Here is an 8,736-nt window from a genome sequence, read left to right as displayed (position 1 = left end):
CTCCCTCTGGGTCTTCACTTCCTCTGTAGAATGGACTGTGGTAGAAATCCAGGAGCACTCGCCTGGGCCACTGGACATCTAGCCTCTGGTCCTGTTCTTCACTGCCTGGCTGTGTGACTTCCAGCAGGTGGCCTTCCCTCTCTGGACCTCCTCAGCATGAGAGCAAGGGATGTGATGCTATACTAAATTTCTTTTTAAAATCTATGTGAAGATGATACTACGTGGTCCCACTGATAGGCTGATGGTAGCGAGGGGAAGATAGGTGAGCAGGAAGAAAAGGAAGCTGCAGAGCAGGAAGCCAGGCCCAAGCCAGAGTCTGGAGCAGGACATGATCCCACCGTTTCTGAGAAGGGGCAGAGCTGAAAGATGTTGGCAAAGGGGGTCAAAAACAGGGGAGCGAGATTCACTCTCCTCCCCAACCTTGTCCTCTGGTTGCTTCCAACCTCCCTGCGCCTGCTCTGTCTCCTTTACTGCACTTCCGCCCCCACCTGGGGCTGTTCCCCAAGGTCTCTCCTGGAGCCGCCTTCCCTGCCTCTAGATTAACTTCCTGCAGGAGTCCACTGCACCTAGTCTCTCTTTTTCTGAGATGCCCGAATTTTCATTTCCAGCCTTGACCTCTGGCCAGAACTCTAGTCCCATGAACGCGGCCACCTGCAGGACATCTCTCCTTACATGTCCTGCTGTCCCCATACATGTCTGGAACCAAATTCAGCATCTTCTCTCACAGGCCAGTCTCCCTCGGCATTCTTTTTCTCATGCACTCTCTCTTACGTTTGCTGCATCCAGACAGTTAACGAGAGAAGCCTTTCCACGGTGTTTACAGTTGTCTGGTAGCTTTCTGTGTGCAACTGCATCTCTTTTAGTGAGTACCTATTGAGTACCTGTTGTATGCTAGGCACGGGATGCAGAGACACAGAGCAGACATGGATCCCTGCCCCCTGTGGCTTGGGCCCCTCTGGGTACTCCTCCTGCCTTGGGGGGGGGGTCCTCCAACTTGGCTGCATAGTCGCTAGATGCAGAAACACCACTTCCCATCTCTGTGGAAGTGTCTGAATCTAAAGCACATGATCCAGGTGTGTTTTGGCCAGAAATTTGGGAACACTTTGTGTCAGCTCGGTGCTGTGCTAACTGCTGAGAGTATGACGATAGGGCCTTGCCCGGAAGGAACTTGCAAACTAGAGGAACAGTGGATGACGTAGCAAACCAAAGCCACAGTGCAAGATCTTCACAAGGGTGTGTTCTTTCACTGGTTGGTTCATTCACTGGACAGATATCTGTTGAAAATCCAAGATGTGCTAGACACCATACTAGGAGATGAAAGGCATAGTCCCTACCCTTGAGGAACCTCTACTGTAGTGGAGGAGAAAGACATGAGTGTGAGCAGAGATATTTGTGCTGCGCAGATAAGGGTGAGGGAAGCAAGAAGCCTGGGAGGCTGTGGGAGCCGATCTGGAGGGGACACAACCATGGGTGAGTTGTAAGGAATGTGTGCGAAACCTGACGTGCACAGTATGGCTGCTCTCTGGGTAAGATATCATGCTGGGCGGCTGTAGTGAGGGAAGACACCTCTGAGTATGGGAACAGGCCATCACCTGAAGGTTTTCCTTGTATGTCAGTCAGGACCTGCCGGAGTGGGCAGGTGACCTCTTAGATTGGACTGTAGCCCTGAGGCCGTGGCCCCAGCTGTGTTGTGAACTTAGCCAGAGCCTCAGTTGGCTTTGGCTTTCAAGCTAGCAAGTCCTTCCTCTCTCCCTCCCTCCCATCTTCCTTCCTCCCTCCCTCCTTTCATCCTCCCTCCCTCCCTTCCTTTCCCTTTTCTCCTTCCCTCCTTCCCTTCCTCCCTCATTCACTCATTCTTTCCTCTATTAATTACTGAGGATACACAGGCAATCTGGAGCGCTGGGAAATAAGTTGGTGCTTGCCATTTGTATTTCTTGTCATTATTTACTTTTTGTTTTCCCTGAATATTTGGAAAATTACTTTAAAAATGCCAGCCTGCTTCAGCTCGCCAAAGGGAGGAGCTCAAGTTTTCAGGGCAGGAGCACACCATGGGGACCAAGGGAATGGAGGCAGTGCAATCCCCCTGAGCTGGGGACCTGGCAGGGGAGGTGGCCTTGGAAGGACAGAGTGCATCCTCTTGCCTGAGACACCCTCCCTCTGCTGAGCCTCTGGGCACTGTGACTTGGCTCTTCCCAAGAGTTTTCCCTTGCATGGAGCAGTGTAGTACAGTGGTCTACATGCAGGCTCTGCAGCTGGCACACTCAGGGTTGCCTCTTCCCATGAGCCAATTAAGTAACCTCTGAGCTGGCATCTCCCCCAAAGGGTGCGGATCACAGAGGTTGCGTGTGTCTTGTACAGGCCTGGTATGTCCCTTGTAGTGGGTTTTAAATGAGTGTTGGCCGTCATTGTCATTATACAGAGGTTAAAAAGATGAGGGGTTCTCTGTTGTCCAGAAGGAAAGAAAGCAAAAATGCTAAGGCTGAATGCCTGGTCTTTTGTTCTACAGAGGTGCTGGGTTTGCACATCCTCATCGCCATATGGCCCATCCCCCAGTGCCCCTAGTCACAGGCAGCTCAGCCAGGGTGGGGTCCAGACACAAGGAAGCAGCTCTCAGCCCCTGCAGGGAACTGAGCACACAGCCTTGGCTTTGTGAGAAGCACAGCATGCAGAGTGCAAGGGCAGCCCCCCCCTCCATGCCTTTGAGTCTCGTGGGCCTCTGAGTGACATGGGGTGCCTGGGAGGTGCTGCCTCCCTAGTAGCCTCCCACCACCCTCCAGCTTCTTGGGGAGGGAGCTCCCTCCTGTTTCCTTCTCTGGGAGCACCATCCACAGATATCCCCATGGAAACTGTGACAGGGACTCTGGGGGGGAGGGGGTAAGAGAGGGATGAGGAGGAGAATAATCAAGGATGGTTTGTTTGGGGAGAGAGAAAAAAGGAGGTGAGAAGGAGAGTGGGAGGGAGAAAAGAGAAAATGGCAAGGAGAGACAGAGGGGGGAGAAAGAACTGGGGGAGGGAGGGAAAGGAGAGAGAGGAGGGAAGGGGCGAGAAAGGGAGAGAGAGAAGGAGGAAGAGAGGGAGGGAGGGAGAGGGAGAGGGAGACAGAGAGAGAGAGAGTGAGAGAGAGAGGAGTCTTTTCTTTGGGGAAAAATGGAAATTTAATCAGATCAGTTTTTATAGTGCAAATAGAAAATCAGTTTTAATAAAGCCAAAAGGAAATGCAAAACAGCCGCTTGAGATGGAGATTGTGTTAAACAGACAGCTCTTTAGGAGTAGCCCGACTCTGGGATGTTTATTGTGCACAGGCAGAGCAAGGAGGGGGATGTCTGGCTGAATTTCAAATCGGTCTTTGATTCCGCCCTGGGGGTGGGTGCTGAACCCCTCTTCTCCCCTTCTCCCCACCCCTGGGAAGGAACTCTCCCAAAAGGAGAGGAGAAAAGAAGGGGCCTGGGGGATGTCAGAGTCAAGAGGAGTCCCCTTCTCCTTCTTTTGGGGCGTTGTCCCCCAGCATCCCTTTGTCTGGCCACCCTGGACTCCCAGCGCATAGAGTGGACTGTGCCCTCCCCGGACACACACCCCTATTTTCAGCTCCTGATTCTTAATTATAGTTCTGGCCCAGCTCTCGGTTTTATTGCTTTCATTTATTATAAAAAGACCAGTGTCTGTTTTTTGAAACGGCTATCTGGTCAAATCACGGTTGATAAGCAACACTGAGCTGTCTTTTTAAGACAGGCCAAATTTATCACACTTAAAAAAAAAAGGCAGCCTTCGATGGCCTATTAGAAAATTTCCCCCCCTTTTCCCAGAGTGACATTTTAGTAAAAGGCTTTATTTTTCCCCTCAGCTTTCACAAAGCCATCGCCTTGAAAGAGAGTGGGAGCGGGAGGGAGAGCGAGAGGCAGAGTACTTTTGAGGCTGTTCCATAAAATATATGGAGAGGACCGAGAAGATAACAGGATCTGTCCTAATGGGGCTGTTAGGTCAGCAGGAAAAGAGGGGGCCTCTGGCACGTGTTTGTCAGCTGTTAGTTTTGCAATTACAAGAGCAACTGCACTTTGCATTTGGCAGCACGGCTGTTTGAGGCTGAAATGAGGCTGTGGGAGTCTGGGCCAGAAAGATAGGTCAGGGGAAGGGACCGGGATGGGGAAGGGGTCCTGCAGGGGGCTGCTGAGGTCAATGAGTGCATCTGTCGCCTTTGAAGCTGGCTCAGAACCAGAGAGGAGGGAGGGGTCAGTGTCGTGGCAGAGCTGCCTGGAACACACATCCTTATCCCATAGCGGAGTTCTGGGATGAGTTCTGCCTCCATTTCATATTCAGTGTCCCGCTAACGTGCATCGCAGAGGCAGCAGATGATGACTCAAGTACTTGGGACCCTGCTACCCACACGGCAGATCTGGGTGGAGTTCCTGGCTCCTGCCTTCAGCCTGGCCTAGACCTGGCTGTTACAGGCATTTGGAGAATGAATCAGTAGATGGAAGATTTCCCCCTTCCTGACATCTCTGTCACTCTTTCAAATAAATGAATAAATAAATCTTTAAAAATAAAACCCACTAGGGAAGAGCCCTACAGGGTTCTGCTCAGGGGTGCCCCATCCTTGCGACCAGCTGCCACCATATTGCATTCCAGAAAAGGGTTGAAGCTGAGCAGTAAGCCCACCAGTCTGCTGGAGCAGGTGGGGTAGTGGGGGGCAGGGTTCAGCCACCAGTTTTCCTGTGATGGAGGAGGCCTCTGGTGCCGGGAAAGGGGAGAGGTGAGGCCATGTAACGGGCTCAGCTAGAGGCCAGTGTCCATCCCTGCTGCTCACTGGTTTGGTTGGAGTAAGAACAGAGGGACAAGAGCTGAGGGTGGCAGCATCCTCGGGGGCTAGTTCATTGCAGACACACAGCATCCAGGGCAAGTCTTTGGAAGGGCGTTGGCTGGGGAAATCAAGGCAGCAGAGGCTCTTCCTGGCCACCTGTGGCCTTCGTGTTCCTATCTGATTGCTCCACCCCTCCCTGGAGGCCGCCCCTGCTTCCCTTCCCTAGCAGAATCTCAAGCCTGTCATTCTGAACACAACAGCTATACCTGTTAGCCAGCTCCCTCCCTGTATTCTCCCACTGAGGCCTGGGTTTCAGAAGGTGCCTCCCTACTCTGCTTTTCCCTCTTCCGTGTCCCAGGGAGGAGGCCCTCAGCTTCGTCCCACTGAGGCCCTCCATGCCTTCCCAGCATTGAGCTTAGATGGAGCAGCAGCAGGACCTGATGACTGGCTGCCTTGGGTCCCCGGTCAGCCATCGAGGGCTGGGGGTATAGTGGAAAGGGCTTGGACACCAGAGAAGGCAGGGTTGCAAGCCAGCACTACCATCTGCTGGATGAGCCTAGGCCTTCTCTGACCCTTTGTTTCCTCATAAAAGGACCCAGGAGTGTTGAGAGGCTTAAATAAAATAATGAGTGGAGATCTTGTGTCACAGAGCCGGGGATTCGTGACGTGCTAGTGTCCCCTGTCTGGGATCAGGTAGGTGGGCTGGATGTGTCTGGCTGATCAGTGTCCCTGTGTGGTACTGTGGGCTCAGCAGTTCAACCCATGTCCCAGTATGGCCAATGCCAGTACCCTTTGCTACCCTGCTATGTCTTTCCATGTTCTGCTGCCATTGTGGATGGGCCATTGCCCATTGCTCCAGGCCTCAGCTTCCTGTCCTTCATGGTTTCAAAGTGTTTCATTGCCAAGAATTCTCCATTCCCATGAATCCGTTCCGGAACTCTGCGCATCCTCGGGCCTGCATGGTCGAATCCATGCCTGGAAGTGTTATCCCTTCCCTGAAGACATCGCAGGCTCTGATGAAGCAGCCTTGAAAGCAGGTCTTGGCTGGCGCCGCGGCTCACTAGGCTAATCCTCCGCCTTGTGGCGCCGGTACACCGGGTTCTAGTCCCGGTTGGGGCGCCGGATTCTGTCCCGGTTGCCCATCTTCCAGGCCAGCTCTCTGCTGTGGCCAGGGAGTGCAGTGGAGGATGGCCCAAGTGCTTGGGCCCTGCACCCCATGGGAGACCAGGAGAAGTACCTGGCTCCTGCCATCGGATCAGCGCGGTGCGCTGCGGTGCTGCGGCCGCGGCGGCGGCCATTGGAGGGTGAACCAATGGCAAAAGAAGACCTTTCTCTCTGTCTCTCTCTCTCACTGTCCACTCTGCCTCTCAAAAAAAAAAAAAAAAAAAAAAAGCAGGTCTTAGGTTATATCAAGACTGCCTTCCTCAGTGCCAAGTGAGGTGCACAGTGTGGGCCACTGTGGCCCCCGTTTCCCAGGGATGGAGGGTTTGCCCTTGGTGTGGGACTTTGAGTGCTTAAACTGGAGGCTCTTGGGTGAACTTGCTGAAGTGGTCACCCTAGGACAGCGCTTCAGTGCAGGGCTGTGAAGGTTAGGTGATGCCTTTGTATGGGAGAGGCACTATAGCAGCAATGAAAGATATAGTAAGGGCAGAAACAGGCCTCTGTTTGGAGGTACCCAGAGCACAGAGGAGGAGCAGCTCCATTGACCAATGAATTTCCCCACAGTGCCTATTAAGGGGCCTGCGTGAATGAAGGGTGAACAAGACACCCAGGATAAGGATAATCAGGAAGGCTTCCCAGAGGAGGTGGTAGCTGAGGTGGTTTTTTATTTTTAAATTATTAAGGATATGCATGACTACCCATCTGGGAAGAGGAGCTTTTTTTTTTTTTAAGATTTATTTATTTATTTGAAAGTCAGAGTTACACACAGAGAAGGAGAGGCAGAGAGAGAGAGAGAGAGGTTGAGAGAGAGAGAGGTCTTCAGTCCGCTGGTTCACTCCTCAATTGGCTGCAACGGCCCAAGCTGTACTGATCTGAAGCCAGGAGCCTGTTCTGGGTCTCCTACATGGGTGCAGGGGCCCAAGGACTTGGACCATCTTCTACTGCTTTTCCAGGCCACAGCTGAGAGCTGGATCAGAAGTGGAGCAGCCAGGACAGGAACCAGCACCCATACGGCACTGTAGGCGGCGGCTTTACCCACTGTGCCACAGTGCCAGCCCTGAGGTGGGTCTTGAAGGCTGAAGAGATGTTCATAAGTCAGAGAGAAGGGGAGGAGGGTTGGGGATGGAGCACAAGGGTTAGTACTGGAGAGATAGAAGCAGACGCAGTTAAGCTTGGGGACACAGTGGCATGAGTGGGGGTGTGAGATCAGAGGCTGCCGGAGCCCAGGGCAGGATTTCCCTTTCCTGGTAGCACTAGGTAGAGGCCAGGGCAGGAGGTTGGTGCAGGGTGTGCTTTGGAAGGAAAGCCTCAGTGCTGGGAAAAGGTTGGGATGCTTTCTCCACCTAAGGATGGAGATGTAATTTCTATAAAGTGTCCTGGTTCCATCTCAGCCTTCCAAGGCCTCCGAGAACATTACAGGGCTGCTCCATGCCAGGGCTGCTTGGCTCTCTGGCATGGCTGGGTGCCTGGCCCGTGGCTGGAGGCCAGTGGCCTAGAGCCCAGGGAAGCCAGCTGATGACAGGATAGAGTTGTCCTGGCATTGGCCAGGCACACTGGTGGGCTCTGACCCAGGCCCTGATCCCTGCAGGACCTCCTCTTGGAAGTGGCTGGCTCTGTATAAAGAGGCAAAACCTGTGGTCTGGCTCTGCTGAGAGTGTCCCCTCACTCTGGGCATCCTTGCCCCCTCATGAGGTCGGGGACCCTGAGGACCCAGGCCCTTTGGGGTGGGGCTGAGCTAAGTGACCTGGCCAAAGTGAATTCTACCTGCCTGTCAGAGGGGCTTGGGATAGTTAAGAAGCTGTGGACTGGAGTCAGAACATAAGTAATGGGCCTCCACTCAGCAGCGTAACCTGGGACAGGACTGTTCAACAAATTAAACAACAAATGACTGATGGCAAACCAACTTTGGGTTATTTAGGAGAGAATGCATAGTCTTTTTCCATCTCAGATCTGCTTTTGGAATAACACAGGTTTCATAAACCACTAACCAGTCAGCCAACCAACCAATCACCCATGAAGAATGGACTAGATGTTTTAAGGCAGGATCTGGCAGAAGGGGCCCCAGGTACCAGCAGTCAGGGAGGACCCAGGCATCTGGTTTCCACTCTCAGCTGTTACCTTTTTTTATGCAGCAGCAATGCACTTGACCTTGAGAGATTTGCTGGTGTCAGAGGCTCCCAAATTTGTTCTAACCTACAAATGTTTACCAGTTCGTATATATATTTTTTGGACCCAGGACTAGCAATTAATTTATATGAGTATTTTCTAAAAAAATAGATGAAGATAATGATAGTGATGACAATATAATAATGCCGGGGAGAAAGCCATCACTTGGAGCTCAATGCTGCAGGTGTGAGCCTGCCCTTCATGCCTGTGCTCAGCTTGAACAGTGCCCAGAGCATCCTGTCCCACCCCTGTGAAGTGGACACTTTGTCCCCAGGCTTTTTAGTTTTCTGTTGGCTTAGTAGGTCCCCACAGCCAACTGAACCCCGGAGGAAGAAGGCCTCTTTTATTCTTGTCTGTCTATCCCCAGGGCTTGGTGCAAAGTAGAGACTCAATAAATGTTAGTCAAATGAACGAATAAACGTTTGAATAACAAAAATACCTGCTCCACCGACCTCTCTCAGGATTATTGGGAGGATCAAATGAGATAATGCACATGAAAGCACTTTGTAAATTGCAGAGCACTATACAAATGCAAATCGCTCACAGCTTTGGTGGAAATTATTATTCAAATTATTATTATTATTTTCACTGAACTGGAGGACCGGAAGAGGAGG

Source organism: Oryctolagus cuniculus, chromosome 1 (genome assembly GCF_964237555.1).
Source record: "Oryctolagus cuniculus chromosome 1, mOryCun1.1, whole genome shotgun sequence".
NCBI classification, from domain to species: Eukaryota; Metazoa; Chordata; class Mammalia; order Lagomorpha; family Leporidae; genus Oryctolagus; species Oryctolagus cuniculus.
This window is presented reverse-complemented; position numbering follows the sequence as displayed.